The sequence below is a fragment of the Pelmatolapia mariae genome, linkage group LG6 (genome assembly GCF_036321145.2).
Source record: "Pelmatolapia mariae isolate MD_Pm_ZW linkage group LG6, Pm_UMD_F_2, whole genome shotgun sequence".
Taxonomy (NCBI): Eukaryota; Metazoa; Chordata; class Actinopteri; order Cichliformes; family Cichlidae; genus Pelmatolapia; species Pelmatolapia mariae.
The window spans coordinates 14,618,427-14,629,503 of NC_086232.1; the positions used below are offsets into that span (position 1 = coordinate 14,618,427).

General features: G+C 39.5%; 1 pseudogene; it reads left to right on the forward strand.

Moving 5' to 3' along the window:
* The first annotated feature begins 379 nt into the window (after positions 1–379).
* On the forward strand, positions 380–9,751 carry LOC134629691 (perforin-1-like; annotated as a pseudogene).
* The last annotated feature ends 1,326 nt before the right edge of the window (positions 9,752–11,077 follow it).

Below are 11,077 nucleotides of genomic sequence, written 5' to 3' on the forward strand. Positions count from 1 at the left end.
TGGGGGAGGAGGACTGGGCGGTTGAGCCAAATCAAAGAAATTAATAAAACAAAAAGAGGTCGATAGCTTCCAGGGCCTAACTAAAACAAAAATGCAAAACAAAAGGCCTACCTAGCTACTCGACAAAAGGTCAGTGAAAACATACAAAAGTGGCATCAACCGCATAACCTAGTGTGTCTAACAGTTTAAAAACTGCAGCCAGTGTATAGGGTACCCCAGCTTACCTGTCCAGCCTCCACACACAATACAAAGAAGCCTTCACACAAATGTTTGTTATAAAGCAGAAGCCAGCAACCACCAGCTGGCCAGGGAGCTGCTCATTTGTAGTGATCCTTGGAGTGTGACTGGCCAACTGTGCCCAGACCAGCCAAATTTACACATGCCAATCAACTTTGAACTGGCCAATAGGTGGAGGCTTAACACCTGAAAGATAAAAAGAACACAAAAGCAAAGCCACATATCTTGGCACGTAACAGTTATTATTCAGAAGATGCAAATATTAAAACCGACTGACATATATTCCATATTATATTGTTATTGTTATATTAGTATGCATTAAAGATTTAGGCTGAAGTATATGTTTGTATAAGTAGTATTTAGAAAAAAGTTGAACAAACATTTTCTATGCAATAAAATTAGTTACATCTCACATATTGCTTAGGTTTATTCTTATATCAGAAAGATATATGACCTGCAGATGGAGCATACTAAATTTATATGTTGCATTGTTATTGTATAACACATAATATACAGTAGCAAAGTTATTAGATAGTCACATAATTTTGTAGCTATCATGATATGGAAAGTTAAAAAAGAGAGAAAGATGCCAGAAGGTCAACACAGCAATGGTGTTTAACCTGTTCAACTGTTACATTTCCTGTGTGTCATTTGAATGTCAGGAGTTTAGCTGATCTATTGCTTCAGGTGAATTTTAAATGACTCTTTTTCTTATAGGAGGGAGGCGTTCCAGCTCTTTGACAATAGAGTTCTTGTTTTTTCTTTACTGTCAGTTTGCAGATGCAGATAATTCTTGTTTTAACGTTATAAAGCATGATTTTTCAGAACTCCAATATCACAAATATTTTGTATTCATTACATTTACAATTTCTCAGCATCCATGCTTTATCTAAAAAAAACAAAACAAACAAACCAAAAAAACCCCAAAAACTACTGAGTGTAGGTCACATGACCTTGGATACAGTATAAAAGTGCTGTTGCCTGAACAGTGATGCCACATCCTCAGATGATACCGTCATCATCTCCATCTCTTGACACATTCACTGCTGAGGTCTGAACAGGTAATCTAATGGGCTTTTTTTAAAAAAATATATATATGTATTTAACACATCTTTTAGACCAAATCAATGAAGAGTTTAAATGAATGTTGTATCATTTATAGTGAACTTGTGAAACCTCCCACTGATTTTTTTTGCCACATCACACTGAATGAATTAATTGAATGCATTTCTTTAAATTACAGATTTTGTGTGAAATATAAAAATATAGCTGGCAGAAACACATTAAACATTGGTGCAAACCAACCAATCCCAAACAGCTGAGATTGTATCACTGTGATTTGTTAGCACAGGTAAAGAAATATCACAGACAATGCTTTTTGAGCTGTTGATCTGATAAAACAAGCACCTCAAAAGACAGATGGACCCTTTCAACATGGAATGCATTAGTCTGAGTATTTTTATGTTTGTGATTTTTCCCAAAAAAAGAAAAAACAAGTAGCATATTAATTGATAAGGACAGTAATTATTAGAAGCCACCCTAAATATTATGATACCATGGTGTTATATTGACAAAACAATCTGCATATTCTGGTCATATCTACTTAAGAGAGATGAATCATTCAAATGCATAAAAAAATCAAACAAAAAACAAAAATATAAAATATTTTTTGCAGTTTTTCTTTGACACACTACATTACAGCTTAAATTAAACTGACTGCTTTCCTTTTCTCTCTCTCTTTGACTCCAGCCATGCTCTCCTTTTGAACTCCCACAACTCTCTACCTGAGCCTTCTCCTCCTCTTTCTGTTGTGCCACTCCCCTGTTCTCTCCTGTCAGACTGGGATCCGGAGCCAGTGTATGTCTGCCCCCTTTGTGCCTGGCTACAACCTGGCAGGGGAGGGCTTTGATGTTCTTACACTTAAGCAAAAAGGAGCTTATGTGATTGATGTGAAGACCTACCTCAATTCGATTGACACCTGTAAACTCTGCCTCAATCCTCTTCAAGGCTACAAACTGCAGAAAGTAACTAAACTAATAAATAAACATCAACAAATTACTTTGACGTACCATTAACATGCTAACACTGGTGATATTTTCAGCTACCAGTCTCTGCTTTGGACTGGCGTGCGTTCAGCCGCTGCAGTTTTCATCTCGAGGACAGTGAACACACCTCCATCAGGTATTCTAGGACTTAAAAACTCAATGTGCCTTGACACGTTTCATATATGCTTCACTTATAGGCATCATAACACTCACACCTCCTACATTTATCAAACTGAATGGTGTTGAATATTTAATAATTGAAAATGCATTTATTTCCTACTGCAATATTTTGGGGAATTAAACAAAATAATTTCTCTACAGCTCACTGGTCGCAGCATACACCAACCAGAACAGCATCAACTGGAAGGTAGGAAACATTAATATTGAGTGAAACATGCAAATCATATTATTATTACTCTAAACTGTTGATGTAGTCCTGTAATCATTCCTAGCTCCATGTTTAAAAGAGGGTCCCATGTTTGAACATTATAAGGACAATATTTAAAAGAAGAAAATGAAGCAAAATAACCAGGCAACTACAGTAGAGCCCTACAAACATCATATATACGTGCTTCCCTTTATTGAGGAAGATCAACCCCATGCTTGCTTTAATACACAGTTCAAAGTAAGAAAGAATCACCTGCAATAACATGCACACATCCTGCACTGTAATGTAATGTAAATATAAAACATGGACATAATTTCCTTGTTAAAAAAATGAAGCCAATACATTGAACCTACATTCTATCTGAAGGAACAGTAGATGGTGATAGCAGTTGTTGAAGTGGTAATGTAGAAGTCTATAGGAAAATGGGTTTCTATTTCTCTTGACCTCTGTAAATACTTTTCTGTTGAGTTTATCTGCTCAGTCACTCATTTTCTGTCACATTTAATAATAATAATAAAAAGAAAGTAAGTCTACTTTGTAACTCTTGGCCATACCTTAAAATAGAGGATTATCCATGGAATGAAACTACACACTCACTGGCCAACAACTTGCAATCACAGATCAGTCGCAGAATGTCTGGTTTACAGTCAGGCACACGGTTCCTCATTATATTTGTCTATTTTGCAACTAAATGCTCAACTCTAGGGTTTCTGATTCAAAATGAGTCCTCAGAAACCGGGATGTGACATCACAATAGTTATGTCAATCTTTTATACTCTCTATGGTAGCAAGCTTTGTAGCTGCTCTCAATTAAAGGTACCTTTAAAGCCCACTGCAAATAGGTTGAACAACAGGTGAGTGATCATGTTAATTCAATGTGACCCTATAATTCATTTACTGACAATCACAGTTCAAGTAAAAACATAACAAGACTAAATTAATCCAAACTGATGAAAAGGAGACCATGAGCTGCTCCAATAACCCAACAAATTAGTGGTGATATTGTTATAAAATCTGGTCTAAAGCCCAGAATAGTCATGTGGTGCAGCTAGATTTGTGAGACATGTCCGCAAGTGAGTTAGCATGATAATTGCAAAGGCAGTAGTAATAAGTTAATATTTAGCAGGTATCAGATTAGATTATTATGCTAAAATGTACTTTTAGCACTCAATGTAAAAGTACAGCTGTCAGCGATTGGAATGCTTTATGTTTCGTGGAAGCAGCTCATGCTTTTATTTTTGTTAGGTTGGACTGGATTTAACGTAGTTCAGCAACTTGGAGATTGGAGGAACGAAATCTAAGGCATACACCTTTGCTACAGCCCAAAGCAGAGAGGACCGCTACACCTTCAGCACACATAAAGTCACCTGTAAACATTACAGGTAGACTTTGAACACTACTGCAACACAACATTTTTAAAAATTTAAGTTTGATGTTTACTTATAATGTACTTTTTTGTGTTTAGTTACCGTGTGTCCAACAGCCCTCCTCTCAGTTCTGAGTTCAGTAGAGATTTGGCCAGACTGCCAGCTACCTACAGCTATGCAACCAGAGCCCAGTACAGACGCTTCATAGACACATACGGCACACACTATATTCGCCAGGTAATAACATTAATATACACATCACTTTTATTTATTTTTTAATATTCAGAAGTGTATGAATTTTTTTTCAAATATTAATGTTCTTCAGGTTGATCTCGGAGGGCAGTTCAGGCGAGTCACGTCTACACGTACCTGCTTGTCCAGTCTGAATCATCTTACTTCATCCCAGGTATGTGTAGCACATATGTCTGGTGAAAGCAGTGAACATATGTACATACACCATGTACCAACAAAAGCAATTTCCAATGTTACCTCCTTTCACACAGGTACACAACTGCTTGTCATTGGGTGTCAAGGTAGGCCTGGGGAACACCAAACTAGGCCCTTATAATGAATTATAGACACCCACAGTACCTCTGCCTTGTACAGCTCTGGTCTCCACAGTCATTATTCAGAACTGGTGGGAGGCAGAGGCTGGACTGGGGAGTTTTCACTCACCAGAAATGACTCCTTGGGCTACCAGAATTGGCTAAAAACCCTGAAGGATCAGCCTGATGTAGTTTGCTACTCCCTAAGACCACTGCATGACCTGGTGCAACAGCACAAAAAGCAGGACTGAAGGCTGCCATAGAGCAGTACTTAAAAGACAACGCCATCAGTAGATCAAACAACACACAATCTTCCTGTAGCAGCAGTGGTCAAAACCTGGCTTCCAACTGTTGTCCTAAAGAGACTCAGAGGGGAACAGTGACGATAACCATGATCCAAGCCTTTGATCTGAAAGGGGATTTTTGGGGCAAGACTGAAGGGTGAGTAGTGATCAAGATAAGCTTCAAAGGAAAGACCAATCATAGACATTTATACAGTAATTTCTTCTCCATTTCTTTTGCCATTTCACAGATATGTGAAGATCTACTATGACTACCCTAGGTACCAGACTAATGTGATCCGATCTAACTCCCCCTTCTGGATCACCTATTACCGTCTGGAAAATGTCAGTACAAAACACTTTTACCTAATTTTGTATCCCCAACAAAAAGTAAAAGCATGGACATTTGAAAAAAAAACAAAGATGAAACAATTTAGAATAATTTCCTTATTTGAAAAAAAAAAAACACTGTTATATCTGTATATTAAAGACATGACTTTAATAACACTCCAACAAATATTAAATTATTATATGAAACACACCTGAAATGCTGTTTTTTTCCTTTTTAATTATTGTTGAAACAATAAATGGACACAACATGCATCATTATACTGTATGCTACTTTAACTTTGGCTCACTTTTTTTAAAAAAAAAGGTGAAAACAAGCAGTCCTCTGAGGATTGAAGTCTGGGACAAAGATGCGTGGTTTGATGATTTGCTGGGATCATGTGTGAACTACCTGACTCAAGGTACAAACACAATCAGATGCTCCCTTCAGAGAGGCGGCACTGTTTTTGTCCACTACACTCTGACGTGTGACCGTCACCTGACTGGACCCACCTGTAACAAATACCAACCATCTCTGTGGTCATGAAATCCTTCGAACGACTGGTGTTAGCCCATCTGAAGGACATTACAGGCCACCAGCTGGACCCTCTGCAGTTTGCCTACCGGGCAAACAGGTCGGTGGATGATGCAGTGAATATGGGGCTGCACTATATCCTGCAACACCTCGACCGCCCGGGAACCTATGCCAGGATCCTGTTTGTGGACTTTAGTTCGGCTTTTAACACCATCGTGCCTGAACTTCTCTCTTCCAAGCTCTCCCAGCTCAGCGTGTCTCCAGCTACCTGTCAGTGGATCACCAGCTTCCTGACAGACAGAAAGCAACAAGTGAGGCTGGGGGAGATCACCTCTGAAACTCGGTCCCCCAGTATTGGTGCCCCTCAAGGATGTGTCCTCTCACCACTACTGTTCTCCCTCTACACTAATGACTGCACCTCCAAGAACTCGGCTGTTAAACTCCTAAAGTTTGCAGATGACACCACTGTCATTGGCCTCATTCAGGATGGTGATGAGTCTGCATACCGGCAGGAAGTTGAGCGGCTGGTACTCTGGTGCAGTCAGCACAATCTGGAGCTGAACATGCTTAAGACTGTAGAGATGACAGTGGACTTCAGGAGACATCCCTCAACACTGCTCCCCCTTACCATATCAGACAGTCCTGTGTCCACTGTGAAGATCTTCAAGTTCCTGGGTACCACCATCTCCCAGGACCTGAAGTGGGAGACCAACATCAACTCCATCCTCAAAAAGACCCAGCAGAGGATGTACTTCCTGAGACAACTGGGGAAGTACAGTCTTCCACAGGAGCTGCTGATCCAGTTCTACACTGCAGTCATTGAGTCTGTCCTGTGCTCCTCCATCACAGTCTGGTATGGTGCAGCCACTAAACAGGACAGGAGCAGACTGCAGCGGACTGTACGGGCAGCAGAAAGGATCATCGGCGCCCCCCTGCCCTCCATCCAGGACCTGTACCTCTCAAGAACCAGGAAACGGGCAGGGAAAATCATCACAGACCCCTCACACCCTGGACACAGACTTTTTGATCTGCTGCCCTCTGGCAGACGGTACAGAAGCCTGCAGACCAGGACCACCCGACACAGGAACAGTTTCTTTCCCCTCGCCATCTCCCTTCTAAATAGTTGACCTGTCACACTGCTCCCACTGACAGACTGCAACTGCACCTATGTACATTCTGTAGTATTCATTCCACCTCATTTCATTTCTGTATTTTATGTATAGAAGTTTAGATTAGTTATTTATAGTTAGTTTACACAGCTTTGTGTATGCATGTGTAATGTATATATAGACACACGTGTGTGTGTGTGTGTGTGTGTGTGTGTGTGTGTGTGTGTGTGTGTGTGTGTGTGTGTGTGTGTGTGTGTTTTACATTGCTGTGCTTGAGAGCCACCATCTACCGGAACCAAATTCCTTGTATTTGTCTGCACATATACTTGGCCAATAAACACGATTCTGATTCTGATTCTGATTTATTAGGTACACTTTGCTAGTAATAGCCTGGATCCCAGAACTACCTTAATCATTCATGCCATGAATGATTAAGGAGTCTGTGCATGGTTAGCATATTGAAGCACCTCATCTGCTGTGCCCGTATCTTGCGTTACCCAATGCTTTTCTACACGAGTATGGATACATGAGACCTAATGGGTGGTAGTAATCCTTTAATGGAAGCGCATTTAAATTGTTTTTTCTTGTCCTCTTTCTTTTTCTTGTTTTCAGTTCTCCTTTCAGCTTCAGTTTCCCATGCTTGGAAAAGTTTATACTCTTCTTTACATTTTAATTTTTTCTTTGGTTCTTTTGTTAGTGTAATTTCTTGTTTCAGGGCAGCTTTCAGCTGGGTAACAGCTGAGGGATTGCATTTCCCTTCCCAGCTGCGGTTTTTAGCTTTTCGTGGATTTCTCCACCTATTTGCACTTATTCTACCTGCTCCAGTTTGTTGGTTTTCTAACCATTTCTCATCAGGTGTTAATTTTGCTTGTTTATTCCCCATTTTCAAAGATTTTGCTGGGCCGTCACTGGCACGCTTGACTTCAGAGTGGTTGCTGATACGGCCTTCGACTTCACCCTAGAGGTGAAGCGGTACCAGATTTATGAGATGAAACTCAACCGTTCTCCTTTGTCACCAGTACGTGAGCCTCAGCATAGAAAAATAAAAACTGAAGTAGTTCAGCAGCGTTTTGTGCTGTAAAATCAACTTACTTCCAGACACATACACACATAGACATTTGCGCGCTTTTACAATTTGTTACGAAGTAATTAAGGCTACCTCTAAAACCTAAGTCTAATTCGGTTCGTTATGGCGAATCCTAACCTATTTTAATTTGTTACGAAGTAATTACGGCTACCACTAAAACCTAAGTCTAATTCGGTTCATTTTGGCGAATCCTAACCTATTTTATTTTTCTATTTCGTTTGTTATTCGGTTCATTACAGCGATTCCTAACCAAAATAGTGTTTCTCTCACCCTCAGACGTCTCACTGGTGGTTCGGATCGTCAGACTGAATCCCAACGCCGTGGACCAGACTATAAACACCGGCTCGGACCCGAATTAACGTCCCGGGGCTTTCGTCCTCATCTAAGAGGGCTGTGCACAGACTTCGGTGCTGGCTTCCCACGGCGTCAGGAATCAGTGCTGGATCCTGGAACAGAGTCACAGATAACAGTTCTGATGTTTCTGCCCCGGCTAGGAAGGACCAAAATAAATGTCAAGAGATTTATTCTAAATGACACTTCTTCAGCTGAGAGTCAGAGAGTGGAGACACACACGCTGCATATTTTTACTTGCAAGGGCGGTCACAGAGCGCTCACATCAGAGTGGGGGCACTGTGAAGTGCGCGCTCTGTTCTTGCACTTGTCTTTATTTATACACAAGAAAAATGAATACATTTGTTCAGTGACGTGAGCATGTGCGTATGTGATTGTGTGTGTGTGTGTGTGTGTGTGTGTGAGGTCAGAACTGCTTGTTCGACTTCTTACTATCGCTGTGGGAAGATTCAGATAAAAATATCAGAACACGTTTTATAAAGAACAATCAGTTTTAAGCAAGGAAAAGATCATCATGCAGTATTCTATCACAAGTAAACTTATATCATTAAAAGCTTATACTGACTACTAAGTACAATTTTCTATTGACACTCCCCCTTCTGGATCACCTATTACCGTCTGGAAAATGTCAGTACAAAACACTTTTACCTAATTTTGTATCCCCAACAAAAAGTAAAAGCATGGACATTTGAAAAAAAAAACAAAGATGAAACAATTTAGAATAATTTCCTTATTTGAAAAAAAAAAAACACTGTTATATCTGTATATTAAAGACATGACTTTAATAACACTCCAACAAATATTAAATTATTATATGAAACACACCTGAAATGCTGTTTTTTTCCTTTTTAATTATTGTTGAAACAATAAATGGACACAACATGCATCATTATACTGTATGCTACTTTAACTTTGGCTCACTTTTTTTTAAAAAAAAGGTGAAAACAAGCAGTCCTCTGAGGATTGAAGTCTGGGACAAAGATGCGTGGTTTGATGATTTGCTGGGATCATGTGTGAACTACCTGACTCAAGGTACAAACACAATCAGATGCTCCCTTCAGAGAGGCGGCACTGTTTTTGTCCACTACACTCTGACGTGTGACCGTCACCTGACTGGACCCACCTGTAACAAATACCAACCATCTCCACAGTGAGAAATGCATTCTGGGTGGGGCACACTATGGAAATGCTGGTAGCTTATCCTTAATCAAGTATCAGATCAGGTGATAACATTCTTTAAATTTATTGCAACAGGTAATAAAGGGGGACATATCATACACTTAAGAGTTACAGCTAATTTGATGTGTCATGTAGTTTGGGGCAGATAGTCATCGTGTTTAATCCTCATTTGATTTTGGTGGTGGGTACGCATTCAAATCGCTTTGCATTCATTAAAAACACTGATTATTTTCTGAATTATGTGTAAAAATGGTCAAGTCCTCTCCATAAGTACGATTACAAATAGATTTTTGTATGTCATTGTTGCAAAGTCCTTTATAACATGCAACGTTCTTTGAATTGTTACACTTAAGAGTATAAGACATTTGATTCGGTAATGTTTGCATGGGTATAGTGTATAATAATGCTCATCATAACAAAATAAACGAGTTCTGATTAATTGGTACTTGTGTTTTGTTTTGTTTTGTTTTGTTTAATCTCAGGGTTGGTTCTACAAATCTGAAGACACCAAGACCAGAATAAATAAAGTGTTGTGAAGAATACATTTAAATTGTATAAATAGCCCAAGCGCTGTTGAAAAGGGGTTCCTTTTTTTACTGTTTTAATGAAACCATGATTTTTTAATAATGAACACTGCTGAAAAAGACTGAAACTGGGAAGTGGGAATAAAACTCATCCAAAAAGTTGACTGAGGTCATAAATCAAGTGAGCAGAAGACTCCCTTTCTCACTGATGTCAATACAATTGGCATGAAGAGTCGCCCCCTCCTCACTTCAGAAAGAATGTAGGTTAAAGGCAGTGGCTTCCCCCTTGACACTCATTTCCATTGTTTATACTCACTTTATTAGGTACACTTTGCTAGTAATAGCCTGGATCCCAGAACTACCTAAATCATTCATGGCATAGATTTACCCATAAGAACCCACGGCCCTTTACATATTGAGGAAAGTTTCTGTTGAAGATTCAAAATTGACTCTCCCAGTTTTCCTGACAGTAAAAATGGGTCTTGGCTCTTATTGGTTAAACAGGGTGCTGGAAATGTTCCTCAGAGGTTTTTAGTTCATATTGACACGACAGCATCACAAAGTTGCTGCAGATTTGTCAGCTGCACATCAATGATGTGAATCTTCTGTTCCACCACATCCCATCAGGCTCTAGTGGACTAAGATCTGGTGACTGTGGAGACCATTTGAGTAAAGCTAAATCATTATCATGTGCAAGAAACCAGCTTGAGATGAATTGAATTTTGTGAGACAACACATTATCCTGGAAGCAGCCTTCATAAGATGGGTACACTTGGACCAAAAACAGATAGACATGGTCAGCAACGACACTCATGTATTCAGTAATACTCATTTGGCACTTAGAGGGTTAGCTGGCAGGAGTGTGTGATTGGTGTGCTAATCCGCAAATTCAGCATGTTGTTTGCTCAGAGGTGCTCTTCTGCGTACCCTGGTTGTAATGAGTGCTTATGCAAGTTATTGTCACCTTCCTATCAGCTCAAAGCAGTCTCATCGTCAGAATCAGCAGATTCAGAATACTTTATTAATCTCTGAGGAAATTATGTGGTTACAATTGCTCCAAGACAATAAGAACAGTAACAGACTGAATTAAATTAAATAATAC